The 1765-nt window shown below is 43.9% G+C and overlaps 1 pseudogene; it reads right to left on the bottom strand.

The window, feature by feature from the left end:
• Positions 1-1226: 1226 nt before the first annotated feature.
• Positions 1227-1346, bottom strand: LOC134942465 (5S ribosomal RNA; annotated as a pseudogene).
• Between the last annotated feature and the right edge of the window lie 419 nt (positions 1347-1765).

Genomic DNA, 1765 nt, shown 5'->3' with positions numbered 1-1765 from the left:
ATTGATATACACACTCACTTTTCCCATGGCTGAAAAAAGAATAAGACCAGCACTCACGTTTTAGTTGAAGAAAAAAAGGGGTTTTTTATTCCTGATAAGACATCAAGGATACGTCAAGGATACACCCCACTGTTTACAGTACGCCCAACAGCCGTTTCAACACTTGGTGGTCTTCATCAGGGGCAGCTGTCACTCTGTCAGGAGCTATCTTAAATAGCGGAGAGGGCGCCAGAATGTCCGAACGGGATGGCCGGAAGCAGCGCGTCATAGCTGCTATCTGATTGGCTCCTGCCCGCACGTGTGATGCGTTGCTAGGGTACACAAACCCGGCTCTCTCCTTAGTGACCTGCTCCAGCAGCGTAACAGTAGTGTAGAGTGGGACGATCTGTATTGTAGATACAGCGGCATGCAAATGGAATTGTTGCTGTCTGTAATCCCGGGCACAAGTACACTTGTAGAGTGTTTAACCCCACAGTGCGCCAGCGGCACGGAGACACTGACAGCTCAATAATGAAAAATTGGAATACAATAACACAAAATAGAATATAGATATATAGGGCAAACGGACCAAACAATATCAACCTGCGTAGCAATGGTAATAAACAGCTCAGAGAAAATTAATTATAGCATACCACCACTTTAGCATGATATGAAAGAAGGTGGCAGTGGTGACATGTCGCTCAAGGGTTATAAATGCAATTTCTACACTTCACAGCACAACCTGCACAGCAATGGTGATAAACGGCTCAGAGCAATGTTAATTATAGCATACTACTTTAGCATAATATAAAAGACAGTGGCACTGGTGACATGTCACTCGGCGGTTATAGATGCAATTTTTACACTCCACCATAACGGAGTGAATTAATCATGGCTAAAAGGATCAATTGAATCCAACAGGTATAGAGTACCGCAGTGTGGAAACCAGATAATGCCCTGCATACAGCGGGAATGCAAATTGGTCAGTATAGGACAATCATGTCTCAGGGTACCGTACCCAGTATTCCCATACCCTCTCCAAGTATGGTACTGACTGGGCCCAACGCTGCTTAATTGCCAAGATCGGACGAGATTGGATGATTTCCAGCGTGGTAAGATGGTATCCAATAGTCGTATCCATATCTAACCGTATTGAGTGGTGTGAATATCTTCACCTGTGTCACAACCAAATTGCCTCATAATCTGTGTGATAATGTAAATATAAGAAGAACCGTCCACCGATAATTATGATACAACACCTAGTATTCCCACCTTGTCTCCAAATGCGGTACTTACTAGGCCCATCACTGCTTAATTGCCAAGATCAGACGGGATCGGATGGGATCCAGTGTGGTATGGTAGTATCAATCAATGCGGTGTGCAGTTATGTGTCCATTAAGCAATGGACAAGAGCCCAATTGGCCCAGTGAGTGAGAGACCAAATCAGTGAGCATAAACAGGTGTAAAGTAATTAACATGACACACGGCGGTGTCTAAGAAAAATAAACCAGAACATTTGTCTCAGTATGTAATTCTACCGAGTCACAGGAAGCATCCTAAACGGAATTCCTCATTAAGCCCATTCGGGGCCAATGATTGCAATCTGTCAATCCATTGGTGTTCTCTTTGCAAAAGGATTTTATTGCGGTCACCACCCCTTTGTAGTGGTGGGATCTGATCCAAGATACAACACTTGAGTTAATTGATGGAATGTTTAGCCTCCATGAAATGTCTTGCAACAGGTAAGGTTGAAAAGTCACTTGAAATTCCACCCTGTGTAATGCTC

The sequence above is a fragment of the Pseudophryne corroboree genome, chromosome 1 (assembly GCF_028390025.1).
Source record: "Pseudophryne corroboree isolate aPseCor3 chromosome 1, aPseCor3.hap2, whole genome shotgun sequence".
Taxonomy (NCBI): domain Eukaryota; kingdom Metazoa; phylum Chordata; class Amphibia; order Anura; family Myobatrachidae; genus Pseudophryne; species Pseudophryne corroboree.
Note: the sequence above shows the minus strand (reverse complement) of the source record. Positions and strands in the feature narration are given on the sequence as shown.